The following is a 14,453-nucleotide window of genomic DNA, read 5'->3' on the forward strand; positions in this document are numbered from 1 at the left end:
GCATCCCTTAGCTCAGTCAACATCATGCATAAAGTTAGCCATTACCAACACCACATTGCCCAAACCTGCGTGTATAAACACTGGACGCTTCAATACATTCAGTGAGGTGACTCTGGGAATTCGTGGGCTTCAGAAATGAAGCCCTGATTTCGGAGAGACCAGGACAATTAGGCTGGAAGAATTACAGCTTCTATGGTGATACTCATCGTGTGTGTGTGTGTGTGTGTGTGTGTGTGTGTGTACACTCCCACTTACCTATTTTATTCAACTCCCAAGCGATCGTGAATTCAGTCTCATTGTCACAATTAGAAAGGGGGCCATAATGCGAAGGGTTTGTCGGCAGCTCTGTTCCCCTCCCCTAATAGTTTGTGAGGTTCCTAACGACCCACAGGCCACACAGGAGGCCTTTGTAATGGAACGACGTGGCCACAGGAGCTGGGCAAAGTGCGCCCTACTTAATCATAGCCACCGAGGATGAAAAATGTACTATTTCTTAGGGAAGCTGGTGAGGCTATAATTTTAAAATGCCTCTAATGACATGTCGGGTGGGTGGAGGCCTTCTGTTTCTGGCCTCTCTTTTCTCGCTCAGTTTGAATGCTTCTGGTGAAAATTAAAATGTCTAAATGGCATTCTTTCTAACAGAGAAAGTGAAAATTTTTGATGTGCCAGAGTATGCAAACCCACCCGGTGAGCCCGTGGCCTGCCGGGGAGTCCAGTGTGGGTCGGGCTGTGGGGAAACTACCTGTGTGCAAACTCACCTGTGACCCAGTGGGCCAGCCACATCCTGAGGGGAAAAAATGAGTTTAAAATGTGTATTTCAAATCAGTGAGATAAAAACGTTGAAGAGAGTGTAATGCAGGCCCTTTCTCTCTTTCGGGATTTCAGTTGTCGACTCGAGCTTTTGTCCATGGTTGGGCACGGCTCCTGTCCTCTCTTCACAATGACACTGACGTATCGGCCACATTCTGCACAAGGGCCTTGCCGTGTATTCCCTGTTCTCCATTCACCAGGAGGGTTTGTGCTGGCTTCTGAGGGTATAGCGGGCATAGTCACAGTCATTGTAGAATGTACGATCTGATGGAGAAAACAGACGTTGACAATGAACTTCCAAGCCCTGACCAGGTGGCTCAGTGGATTGGGCGTAGTCCCTAAATGGGAAAGGCACTGGTTCAATTCCCGGTCAGGGCCCGTGCCTGACTTGCGGGTTCTGTCCCCATTCAGGGCATGGGTGCACTGAGCAAGAGGCAGCGTTGATCAATGTTTCTCTCATGCAACTGTTTCTCTCCATTGCTTGTTTTCTAAAATATGTAAGTAAATATGTTTAAAAGGTGAACTTACAAGTGTGAGAACTTTGACATACAGGAAGTACAGAATAAACAGGAACCCGTGAGGGCAAGTGCTAAGTGCTAACCTCGTTTCAGAATTAGGGAGTGCTATTGACAATTGCGTATGTATAAACACATAGATTTAAACACATGTATGTATATACACATATGTACATGCATATGCAGATATATGTTAGGGTTGCCAGATTTAGCAAGTGAAAAGACAGGATGCACCATGAAATTTGAATTTCAGATAAATGGTTTTTTAGGATAAGTATCTACCATGCAATATCTGGGACAGAATCACACTAAAAGCATGTTGCTGTTTATCTAAAATTTGAATTGAACAGCGTGTCCTGTTTTTCCTGGCAACCCTAGTATGAGCATTGTGACTGTGTCTGTGTACCCTCTTGCCACCCATATGTCCAACCATGGACAACACTTAGGGAAATGGACGTGAGAAATAGAAAGTATCTGGAAACAGGACCTGTGGATATGGCCTCTAACGACTTACTCTTTCCAATTTCTTCCTCCCCACTGCTTTTCCATTTATGTCTCTTCTGCCTGGGGAGGGGGTGAATGCCAGGGTCCTGTGTCACAGCGGGACACTTAATCTTCCAGCCCTTGAAAGAGTTAAAGCCCCAGTTCTTTTCATCTTCTCCCCTCCGCCCCCACCGCAGTCCATTTTTTCTTGGAGTCATGTACGCCCTCTCTCTTCAGTGGACCCCAGCAAGAGGCCCCTCTGGGCACTGAAATTGCCAGGAGACTTTAAGGACATAGAGTTGATTACAGGAACAATTCAGTGCAATCAATACTATGTGTCAGACACCAGGGGTACTTGAGGCTCCAAAATACATAGAAGCATGAGTTGTGATTTCAACTAATGAAATGACTTGTTTTAATCATGTACCACATCTGAACAGATGACTTCCCTGTCATAGTAGTCAGGCTACACCTGTAAGTCCATCTTATGATTCTTGCTAACCGTGGGGTGGTTCCTTTACTTGCAAATCCTCTGCCTGCTCGTCTACCAAATAGGAATGATAGAGTAACTTCCCCATAAAATTATCATAAGGGTGAAATGAGAAAATGCAGTGGAAAGCTCAGTAGGAGAGACGGAGAACCGTGACACAGAGGCGAGGAAACCCTAGGTCCCTGATGCAAAGCCTGTGATGTCAGAATCAACCACCGTCTTAGAAGGCACTCTAGACATTTCTCACGTGTTCTGAGAAACATGGCAAAGAGTCCACTCCAAGGTCCTCACGTGAAGAACTGTATTTGGAGTGTGACTAGGGTTCAGGTTTGGAAAAGCCCGAGGAGCCCACAGAAGCCGTAGTTAGAGAAGACTCAGCGGAGTGAGAGTGGGTTTTCCAAAGAGCTGGTCCAAAGCCAGGCTGCTTCGTGGGATGGGAGCATCTCAAGGCTCTGAGAACAAATTCCCCTTTGATGCTGACGTATTAAAATAGACACCCCTCGACCTTCTTTGCAGTCCAAAGGCAGATGGCCTTTGAGACACTCTGTCTCTGATGAAACAGATTTTATCATTATCAAAGATAGAGCAAGCGGGGCCACATTCCATACCATAATTAACTCAAATAACCTTTGGAGAGTTTTTCATTTTTGTTTTTTATAATTAGGGCTCGGAGCACAGGAATGTTTTGTTTTGTTTCAAATACACACACACACACACACATGAAAGAGAACTTTTTAGCCAAGTAGAACTTTTAAAAAAATTTTTATTTCAGCTGCCGAAAAATAGGCTGTGCGATTGTTTTCAAAACCAGCTATGAAAAAGCCAGCTTGGAAACGACCCCGCCGAGCGCATGCTGCAGAAAGCTGTGATATTGTACCGTGACATCTTGTCAGCCATCATTAATCTGTAACTTCTGAACAAGAAACCAAATTTGGTTAAGCATTTTCTATGGAAGTATGTCCAAATGGAACAGGAAATTTCCTTTGAAGACACTGGATGCTCCCAGACACTCAATATTGACCTTTTCCTCCGAGGCCCTGCCCAGCCCCATACCCACTGCTCCTGAGACTGCAGGAAACCCGTTAAGTCAGATTGCTGTCGGAGTCGGGACTCACTGCAGCAGGCTCCAGAATTTTACCCAAGTGATTAGTGGACTTCAGATGGCTTGTCAAAATCACTTGACATTATAAGAATTGGCATAATCCTACAGACATTTCCTAAATACGCCCTTATTGGGTTCATTTCCTTTCAACTCCCAGCTGCCACACAATTGTGTTTGACTGAAAAGGAACTTCAACGGCATGGATTCATGCAGGCGACATTAAAAGGAGGAAATACCAGCTATTGAAAAAGGAGGCACTTCCATTGGTTGGCCTATGCTAATTTGCTCATAGATTTAGTCAGATGCCTGGTGGTATGTCTGATAAATGGTGGGATTTACACAACTCTGAGGGGATAAAAATAGTTGTTGGCTTGTGCTCTTTCACATTCCAGTGATGTGGAAGTTTGGGAGTTTCGATGCTTTGATTCTATCCTTGTTGCATCTCAGAAGTATGAACTGACAGGGCGAAAAGAAATCGGAAATGCTATCAGTGCGACTACAGGGAAGACGGAAAGGACGGAAGGAACAGGGGGCTTCGGGGCCAGCTCTGTGATGCGCTGTCATCTCTGACACGCTCGGCAGTGTTGGGAGGAGCTCAGCCCCGCTGCTGGGATTCCACGGACCTCAGTGAAACCTTTTCCCTATTTCGCCTTAGGCTCTCCTCCCTGCCCAGTGCCTCCAGGCTTTTGGATTTAAAGAGGGGGACTCCGTAACTCTGTTAGTCAGCTCAGGCTGTCATAACACAGTACCACAGACAAGGTGGCTTAAACAACAGACATCTCTTTTCTCACAGTGCTGGAGGCTGGGAGTCCAAAATCAAGGTGCCAGTAGGGTTGGTTTCTGGCAAGAAGTCCTTCCCTGGCTTGTAGATCGCACCTTCTAGCTGTGTCTTCACATGGCCTTTCTTCTGTGCAGTCCTCTGTTTAACGTACCAGCCCTAATGGATTAGGGCCTCACCCATTCAACTTTACCTCCCTAATGTCCCTATCTCCAAGTACAGTCACACTGAGGGTTAGGACTTCAACTTATGAATTGGGGATGGCAAAGGGGGGGTGCAGACAATGACACCCTTCTAACCCATAGAAATGGCCAAGAATAAAACATAGTATCCATATTTTAGCAAACTACTTTGATGCTCCTGGTCTATAAGATGTTCTTGGGTTGCCCATAGTAAGTACACATGTAGCATCAGAATACTGAGTGGAGTGTTTCAACAAGAAATGTAAAAACTTAGAGATTTAAAAGAAAGCCCTATGTCCACAAGAGCAAATATCTGTCGCTGATGCTAAATGCTATAAATGTTGAACTGCTTTCAGAATATTATTTTTCATGCAGATGTCCCTGCAGAGAAAAAAAATATTTTGAATTTAATTGGGTCCCATAAAACAGTAGTCATTGTTCTATGGCATGAGATCTAGCACTGATCAAGTTCCATTTACCAAAATATAGTCGCTATGAACGGTGAGCATTTGTAGCTGTTTCCGTTGTTACAGACACTTTCTCTGGCACCCGAATCATAAAGTCTAACAGCCTAGATTCACGATCTGTAAAATGGTGAACACTGGCCATATGTAATGGAAAGGTAACAGCCCTCATTCAGAGAATGCGTATCAATGCAGGTGAAAACCTTAATTCAGACTCTCGCAGTTCCCCTTTCCACAAAGAAGTGACTTGGACTAGATGGTCTTTTAGTGCCCTTCCAGGAGCAATGTTCTCTGATTCTGGAAATAAAGTGGGAAAATGGTTTGATAAAATTGGAGAACAGATATTACTTGGGGAAAATGTAGTTCAATTACGTAAAAATCCAGCTGATCCTAGGGGCATCCTCAGGTTCCATCATTATTCGAGTCTCGCACGTGAAATCGGACAAGCTGGGTTTTGGAAGGTGTTTTATATGAAACAAGGTTTCAAGCTGTGTCTGCCTTGGCAGAGGAAATAAACTCAGGGACCGCCTCCAGCCTCTCCCTGTCTCTAATTGCAATTGAAATGTCCCTGCCTCTGTAATTGAAAGATATCTTCAGGGAAGTGTACTGTTGACCAGCCTTCTGCCTGAGTAACATCAGCCTAGCACACATGTCATGAGAGAGTTCACTGCTCTGACAAGTTACATATCTTCAGTGTCAGACCACAGTGATATTGTGACTGTTTGCTCAGCCCCCTGCTGGAGCTGGGATTCACACACTGAAGCTGAATTTCGAGTATGAATTCAGATGAAATCTTTGTTCTCGTTTTATCCAAGGGCACAGCTGCCTTAAGAGGCACTGCCACCAGCAGACAGAGTACTTCCTTCAGATAAGGACCCTCGGGAAAGTTCTTTCATGAGTCAGACAAAACAGTAGATGCTACCCACCGCGGAGAGTTTGGGACCATGACATGCCAGGCTGACGGTACGATCTCATTCGCACCATGCTTTTTGAGCAGCCTCTTTGCCGGAAGCTACGTTAGAAACCTGGGAAGGAGTGAGATGGTGTAAGCTTTATACCTGCCTGGAAGGAACTTTACCAGGACTGACACCCCAGCTAGAGCCTGCCTTATCTCCCCTCCACAACAGGGAGAGAGGCAGGGCAATTCAAACATGTATGTATATTGCTGAAGCATCTACTCTTTCTATTACTCAATTTGCTGAATTTTGATTTAGACGCAACTCCTCTGGGTCAGGGTTAAAATGCCTGAAGTCATATTTCTCTTTTTTCTTCTTTTGATCAATACATTGTCGAAATGCCTGGCAGAATTTGAAGGGGTAGACTACAGTTCATATCTTGCCACTTTCACATCCCGGACTTTAGCCAAAGAATTCCTATGAGCTTCTGTTTCCTCATCTATACATTTGGACCAATAGCACTCACTCCACAGAGAGACAACGAGGTTTCCTGTGGGCAAGGTAACATCGTGGCTTGGTGTGAATCGGGCTACACCACTTCTTTGCTGGGTGGCTTGGCCATGATTTTCTCATCTGTAAAATGACGATGGCAAAAATAGTTCTCCCCCATAGAGCTGGTGAGGATTACATAGCTGGACGATATACACAGAGCAGTCTAATCAGCCTAGCACTCGGCAAGCCCTCACCTTTCCTAATAGATGCTCACTAAATGTTCCCTTCCTTTCTTTCTTCTTCTCCAAATTGAACTCCTCAAGCAAACATAGGATCTCTCTCTCTCTCTCTCTTGAGTTAAGAATGTTCTACAAGCTTCCAGAGTCATCCTCTGAACACACTTCAGCAAAATACTCTTTGGGAACTCCAAAGTCAAGAATTGCTGAAGCATTGGAAACCCATTTCTAAAATAATATTTTAAATATCCGCACAAAGCTGGATGGCCTTGAACAAGTCCTTTAAACAGTTATTCAAGTGCTATTCTGAACCATGAAGAAATTGGAATGCAGTGTTCCTGGAATCTCTTCCGGGTACAATCAAAGTCATGTCCATCATCGCTGACTGCTCATGTGTAGAAGGCCATTAACTCAGCTGGTGGAAGTATAGGACCGGAACCAAAGTTAATACCTTGGTATAAGTTCTCACTCCAGACAAATAACTACTATTTGCACACTGTTGTGAGCCTCAGGTAGAGCAGGTAAGGATACGTAGCAATAAACTATTTTCAAATTCATTAGCAACTCAGAGTCCATGCCCTACTGAACAGGAAATCCGCATGTTACGGAGCAGACTAAGCTGGGAGGAGAAGCTTGCAATTGATGGCCTGTGTTTTTTGTATTCAGCTCAACTAGTGGAAATCTATTTTTAGTGCTGTCTTTATTTGAGTAAAGGTCTGGTAGTAGAGAATTGAAAGCTTGAAAACCAAAAAAGAGAGAGAGACTTTGAGTAGAGACATTGATAGTTTGCGTAGTTGGAGAAAATAAACTCAACTGATAAAATCGAGTTGACAGATTTCATTTCCTAAAGAGTTCTTCTCTGTACAGGTTTTGGGAATTATTTGTATTGACCGGAATTGGAGAATACGTTGAAATGGTTTCTGACGTACAGGTATTCTCTGCTTTTTAAAAGTTCGCATTACACAGCTCTGCTTCTAGTGAGGACCTGCATTAGTGCCTGTGAGCACTTTAAAGGAAGGGTGAAACATGTCCGTGTTGGTTTTGCAGGGTACCTTGTACAGGCAGCAGCATTAGCAGCAAGAGCGGCACTGCTTTTACTGTATGTTGGTGCTATTATAGGTTCTATGTGTTACTTGTTATGATTTGGTAGGTAATTCGGGGGTCTGACAGAGACCACAAAAATTCCATGGCAACTGATGGCTTTGCTTTTTCACTTTATGCAATTTCAGGAACACTCGTCATTGAGGTAGCAAGGGACGTGTTTTCATTGTGTCCATGACAAATGCCACATCATTTCCACATCCCCATTCAGCGTGAGCAACACTGCACAGGGACATTGGAGGAAAAGGAGGTGGCCAGGCCCCCCACAGCGTGGGCCTCAGTGATGGCAGGAAAGCCACGGGAGAAGGTTCTGGTGGGTGTCCCGAGGAGCAACAGCACTTGACAACAGACTGATTCTATTACAGAAACCTACCAAAGTGATTAACATCAATTACATTAAGGTGCTCCTGGGAAAATTGCAACATTGTCAAGGGCTGTCAGGGAGGTTGTGTGACTTGAGCGTACAGAAATGTTCCCCTCGTGGATCGTCGGCTCAGGCAGGCTGCGGTGGTTCTGGGTCTCGCTATCAGGTGTGATTTGATCTCCAGACCTCTCACAGGGACCAAGATAGCAAGGAGTCAGGGGGTCTGACAGTGATGCATGAGGTGATAGGCTGCTCCAGCTGATTATGATGCCGGGGACAGAAATGAATCACCTCCTGAAGATGCTGACGTTGGCAGCGGTGAGGGAGGGGACAGCCCCAGTTGTTGGCAATGTCAGTAAGGAAAACAGGAAGTCAACTCCTCCTGGAGCTGTCTGTCTGAGACCGGGATGTTTAATTGGGAGTAACTTCACAGTCAAGGCCACTGCTGTTATCCAGAAAATGAAACACAACGAAAAATATCTTAGCACCTTTGGGGAAGACAATTCATTGCCTCTTCCATCTCGTTTTTCAGATCCTAATAGGTACAAATGATGATAAAGTTACCAAGTATATTTCCTGAGCACCTACTTAACTGCATTTGGAAGCTTGTAGCAAGCATCCGTCAATGAAATCATCATTAAGATGTCAACATGACAGACGCTACATAGGACAAAATCTTGATAATCCAGTGAATGGTGGGCTCTAAAGCAGTTACTAGTTTCTCCACTCCTCCATCACTTACATGCTGCTACATCGCCCTAATTTTCTCCAGATGAATTAATGCCCTGCCTTCGTTTCTCAGTTAGATGGTAAATTTCTTCAAAAGAAGGTCATAGTCATTTAAAATGCTTTGTGAATTCTCAACAATTTCTAGCGCACAATCCTTAGCATATTTTGGCATATCTACAGTGAAAGGAAATCATATCAATATATTAATTTTGCTAAATAAAAAATATGCAAGTTCTCTTAGATGCAAGAAAGGCAAAGGTTGTTTACACAAGAAAATGCTAAAGACAGGAGAAACACCAGACTTCATTAAGTGGGAAGCTGGATGAGGCGATGGAGGCAGCTGTTCTAGAACACTCCTCAGTGGGATGGGTAGTGATTAGGAAATGAAAATAGCAGCGTCGAGGGGTAGATGAGGGTGAGAGGCAGAGCCCCAGATGAAGGCCTCTAAGAACATGGGGCCTCTTCTATTACAACAGAAAATCAAAATACAGCCCTGGCCAGATAGGTCAGTTGATTAGAGCATCGTCCTGATATACCAAGATGGTGGACTCAATCCCTGGTTAGGGTGCGTACAAGAATCAACCAATGAATGTGTCAATAAGTGGAACAACAAAGCAGTAGCTCTCCCTCTCTCTCATTCTCTCTCTCTCTCTCGCTCACTCAAAGCAATAAATGAAAATTTTTTTTAAGTGGATCTTTCTACGAGAGGTAGAAAATAATCTTATTTTTAGCACCTCCTGACTGGGAGCATTACAACAAAATCACCAGTGTCCTTGATCAGACAGCCTCAGTTGACTCTTTGTGGACCCTTGTAATTTCAAATTCACCCAAAGCAGTGGATTAAATGGTTTTGCACGTTTTTATGAATATAGGATTCATTGGTAGGGCCTACATTTACCATATTTCTTTCTCTCTAAAACAGATCCAGGCTCTACCAGATCCTACTGAGTGTGTAAAATAAAGGACAATGGCAATGACAATGCAGAAGGGAAGCACATGCGGTTATTATGAATAGGATCACTGAAAGCATGCATTTGGATTATTTCTGGAAAGCGTCACAGAACCACATTATCTCAAATTATAACTTCCTGTTGTTTTCCAGAGTTTGTAAGAAATAAGTGATGTGTCATATTTAATCTCCTTTGCCCTGAGATTCACCATAATAAATATTAAGGCAGTATATTTATCACAGTGCTTTTCACTTGAAAGACAATATCCATTAATTTTAAACCTCATGTCGATGGTCCCTCCGACATAGAGTTCTAATATTGCTGTCTCAATTGTATTGTTTTTACACGAGGCTATACCAAGGCTGTGGATGTAACATCACAATTATTTCCAAACTCAGGACTTCTGGAAAATTCTCTGCTTTTACCTCTCCAAATTTCTTCTCTGCTATTTTCTCCTTTTTTTTTTTTCCTTCTGGGAATCCTATCAAATGCCTGTTGAAGCTCTTCAGTTTATACTCCATGTCTCCTAACCACTTTTTCATATTTTATATCGCTTCATCTCCGTGACTTCTTCTTCTTTGTTTATAGCTTATCTGTCACTGCTCTGGGTGGAACCAGAGACGGGTGCTTTAGAGCATGAATCCACGTCACCATTTTCACCAGAGGCCTCAGCAAAATGACTGTGTCTGTTTATCTGCATCATGCAATTAAGTGTATGACTGTGAACGTGTACCCAGTAAGTTTACACTTACTAAAGCAATAAAGAAAATAATTGCTTTGTTTTTTTTTTCTAGAAAGAGATGGATGCCTTGCTAAATTAAAAAGAAAGAGAGAGAGACAAGGGGAAAAAAAGCAAAATTTTGGCAAATCCTCTATATACAAAATTCCAGCTTTCTGTGAACCATAAATACTTTAAGCTGATAAACAAAAAGGGTAGCTATTCAGTCTAAACCAAAAACAAATGTGGATAAAAGTGGACCTAATCCTCCAGAGAATCGGGGCCAGCCGTAAGCATAGTGTGCATTCCATGCAATGTGAAATAAATATTTCCTCTACGTTTTACAGCTCAAAGGTATAACTGCTTTCCTACGCCAAATAAAGTCTACAAACGTGCAACAACAAAATACTAAACAATAAGCCATTTCTCTCTGCGCCACATACTTAAATGATCCATTTTGAAGTGGGAGTATATCACTGGTAATAGAAAGACTTTTTTTTTAATTTACATGGTGGAACATATTTTTTTTTTATTTTAATTGTTGTTCAAGTACATTTTTCTGTCTTTTAATTCCACCCCAGCCCACCCACCCAGCCCTCCCTACCTCCCTCCCATTTCCACTCCCCCTAGTTTTTCTTCAATTGCTATTTTAATTAGTTCAGGTTCACATTCTTTCACAGCTCTGTGGAACGTCCCTGACGCATACAACAGTTCCAGAAACCACACAGCCCATAGAGGTGAGCCTCTAAAAGCCTTGGGTTTGAAGTGTGTTTTTTCAAATGAACATGAAATTCAGATATTTAATTCAAAGGGATTAGTGACTTTTGCAGTCAAACCACATGAGCAGGTTGGGAGAGACAGTTTTGTAAATGCTGTCACTGTTATAAATTAGGTTCAAGTTTTCTATTCCTGCTCTCAGGATACAAGTTTTATGGAACCAAGTTTGCCTTGTTCAGCACTCTATCCCAGTGCCTACATTGAACAAATATTTCTTTAATGAAGATTTATCTTGTAGCAAATACTCTTTTTCAATTTATGAGTCAACAATCAACTAGAAATCTGAAAGGTAGGTAAATCAAAAATTCAGCAATGGGTCCTTAACACAATTTAAACTCAATTTTCTCAGCTTTAGGTCAGGCATAACAATATTTTCCATGAAAGGAATGGAATATTTAGTGGTCCTGGGTAATATTTTAAACTCAATTTCCTCACCTCCAGGTGAGGTCAAATGTAACAGTCTTCTCCATGAAAGGAATGAAATATTTAGTGATTGCGGATAAGATAAAGATAAGGTAAATGTGAGGTGAAAACATTTTGCTGTGTGCTAAATTTATCTATTCTCTGGGAAAAAAATATGTGTTGCTTTGATCCTTGTCTGCATAGGGTTTTCTCTTCTGAGCTTTCCTTTGGTTTTCTGGCGTCACCTGCGTAGTTTCCCAGTCACTGGGAAATCAGATTCCAGCCAACAGGAAAACGGAAAAATCAGGCGCCTTCAGGTCACACTTCAGATCCATCCCCAAACCTGTGTTTCCATATTTTTGAACATCTGGCCCATCTTATCATAGAAAATCTCAAATGGTCATGATGCACCTTGCCTTGGTCTTGCATCCAGTATTGATGTCATCTTAGAACTTGTCTATGATTGGATGTCCATCTCATTAAGAAAATAAGAACAGAAAGATGGAGCTGCCTGTTTGTTCTGTGGGCTTTCCCACGGTAGGCTGGGCAGGAGTGCTAGGGAAGTGTCCAGGCCTGTTTTTCTTCTCCCCTCATCAAAGCAGAAGAGTAGCTTGGGGAAATCTGCATCCCGCTTCCAAAAAGATGCGCCTGGACTCCTTCTCGATCTATTCCAGGATGGGTTCATCATTGTCCTCCTCACAGCATCTCCTAAGGCTCCTTTGACATCTGCCTTCAGCAATTTGTGCTTTATGACTTCATTTTCCTCTCTGAGACCAGGGATGGTGAGGCTATTTCTCTCTCATTAAAGATGATCTCAAAGGTGAATGATAAAAGGCTGGTAGGGTCTGTAATGAACGCAGCTTTGTAAAAATGTGACCAAACTAAACTATGAATTACCTGGAACACTGGTGCTCTGCTGGGAGGGGGGGGGGTGATTTTGCTCCTGGGGACATTTGGAAATGCCCGGAGACATTACTGACTGCCACAGTGGTGTGAGGTCTGCATACTGGCATCTAGCAGGTAGCAACCCGAGATGCTACTGAACATCCGACACAGATTGCTGCTCAATCAACTGCCCAAAATTGTAGCAGGGAATTCAGAGCAGCCATCGTCGGCAACATCGCTTTAGTTTTCTAGTAAGGTGGTGGTATTCATCACGTCTTTTTATGTTATGATGCTTTGACACCTTGAGGACTTGCTAATTCTGGAGAGACTGCTCCTCCCAGAGCTGGCTAATTCCTAAACATTATCAACAACTTGCTGGGGAACACGGCTTTCACAGGCAAACCAACCAATCCAGGGATCTCAATCCCAACTACCCCCTTTAGCAAACTCTCACAGAGCAAGCCAATATCCACCCCCCACCCTCAATTATCCTGGGACCAGGTACCAAACAACTAGAAACACCCCTATGGCCCAGAGCCCACTGAAATTACTCAAAGTGTCTAATGCTAAACTTGCTCAGCATACCTACTTTGCCTTGCTCATTCCTTCCCGTGTGCTCACAGTAAAGGCTTTTGGTGGGTATTCCCTCACCTCTTCTGCCTCCTCAGTGCTTCTCATGTGGCCCTGTTTCCTGAGATCTCTGAGTATAAACTTCTTCCTTTGTGACAGTCATGTCTTATCATACCTGGTTAAAATCAATTTTGGATACATTGTAAAAACAGCAACTTTGGGGATTCAAGTGAAAGGAAATGTTAACATAGACGTATTTAAGATTCTCCCACTAACCCTGGAAGGTAACTGTGGTCCTTTTTTCTGAGAAGGGCTGTAACAGAAATTTTTACCAAATGAGGCTATAGGTAACTCACCTTATCTCTTTTTCAAAAAATATTTTATGTATTTATTTTTAGAGAGAGGGGAAGGAAAGGAGAAAGAGTGGGAGAAAAACATCAATGTGTGGTTGCCTCTCATGCACCCCGTACTGGGGACCTGGCCCACAACCCAGGCATGTGCCCTGACTGGGAATCGAACCAGTGACCCTTTGCTTCACAGGCCTGTGCTCAATCTACTGAGCTACACCAGCCAGGGCTCACCTTATCTCTTAAAACTTGTTCCCATGTGTCTGAAATGGGGCATAGTAAGTGTTCACTTCAGAGGGTTGGTGGGTGTATAAGTCAGATAAAGCCTGGGGTAGCACTCAGCCTTTTAGGAAGCTCTCAAGAATTGTTAGCTTTTGTTCCAGTTAACAGAAAGAATAATGACTAGCTGCTGAGGTTACTTAGGGAAAACTTTGAACAGGAAGGGATCTATTTGATGTATATCTTAAAAATGGTAGGAATTGAAGGTGGAATAGAGTTGGCAAAGAATTCCAAGCATAAAGGACAGCGTTCCCAAGCGTCCAGGGGAGGCAGTGCACAAATTAACTACAGGGTCTATCCCTGTCTCCTTTTCCTTTGGCCTGTTCTCCGTTAGGAGGCCACTTTTGGTTTCAGATTTCATTTAAATAATACATTAGTTGCTATATAGTATATATCAGTTATAGGTATCATTATACTTAACCTATATATATTTATACATAATTTTAGATAATATGGTTGCATAATATTTTATTTCCCCTCATTGATAGAATGATGGGCAAATACTACAGAACAAATGAATTTCTTTAGGTTTCACTGGTCTCTGCAGAGTGTTTTTTTCTTTTCCTGGTTTTTAAGTTGCATTTTATTGGGGTGACATTGGATCATAAAATTATATGGTTTCAGGTGTACCATTCTGTCATATACCACCTATATATTGTGCATTTGCCACCCAAGTCCAGTCTCCTTCCATCACCATTTGTCCCCCCTTACACCCTCTTCCTCCTTCCCCCAGCGTCCAGCAGTATTTTTCTTAATCTCATGTGTTCTCATCCTCCTTCTCAAGAAGGAAGAAAGAGGAACACTATGACTCTTGATGGTTTGTTTTCTTCAAGTGCCTCATGCCCTGGTATTATACGGTTTGGCGGTTAGAATAAGCGTTGTT

General features: G+C 42.9%; 1 protein-coding gene across 1 annotated transcript in view; it reads left to right on the forward strand.

Annotated features, from left to right (window-relative positions):
- Positions 1-14,453, forward strand: part of GPC6 (glypican 6) — a 1,021,374-nt gene that overhangs the window by 838,194 nt on the left and 168,727 nt on the right. The gene's annotated exons all lie outside the window — the stretch shown is intronic.

This window comes from Sturnira hondurensis, unplaced genomic scaffold (genome assembly GCF_014824575.4).
Source record: "Sturnira hondurensis isolate 20B ecotype Veracruz unplaced genomic scaffold, ASM1482457v3 Scaffold0009719, whole genome shotgun sequence".
NCBI lineage: Eukaryota > Metazoa > Chordata > Mammalia > Chiroptera > Phyllostomidae > Sturnira > Sturnira hondurensis.